This window comes from Penaeus monodon, chromosome 25 (assembly GCF_015228065.2).
Source record: "Penaeus monodon isolate SGIC_2016 chromosome 25, NSTDA_Pmon_1, whole genome shotgun sequence".
Classification (NCBI taxonomy): domain Eukaryota; kingdom Metazoa; phylum Arthropoda; class Malacostraca; order Decapoda; family Penaeidae; genus Penaeus; species Penaeus monodon.
The window spans coordinates 42598226-42598717 of NC_051410.1; positions in this window are offsets into that span (position 1 = coordinate 42598226).

A 492-nucleotide genomic window follows, 5' to 3' on the forward strand; every position below is an offset into this window, starting at 1 on the left:
TTTCGCTTTTTTACAAAGGGGCGGGCCTCATAAAAGGGTTTTAAAAAGTTTTTGTGGGTGTGAGAGTTTGAGGGTAAGGGCCTTTTTTTATATAATAAAGGGCCCCATTATTTTTGTAAGTTTTTATAAAAATAAAAAACCAAATTTAAGGTTTAAAAATAAAATAGAGGCCGTAAAAAGAAAGGGGGTAAAAAAGTAATAGGTAAAAATTTCAATATTAAAATGCTCCCGGGGGGAGATCCACAAGGTTGGGGTGCCCCGAGCACCAACAGATGGTGTGAGCCCAAATGCTCTGCGCAAGAGGGGGGGCTTGGGCCTAGTCCGACTTCCCTGAATATTGGGGGGTACATCACGTTTCCCCTACACCTGCTTGCTAGCCCCGGGGACTCCGGGGTTGGGAGAGTGAGGCTGCGCCGGGGCTGAGTGAGGTGATTGTGGCGGGCGACTTGCTGCAGAGGCACCTATCCCGAGCAAGGCGGCGCCGGTTCCGAG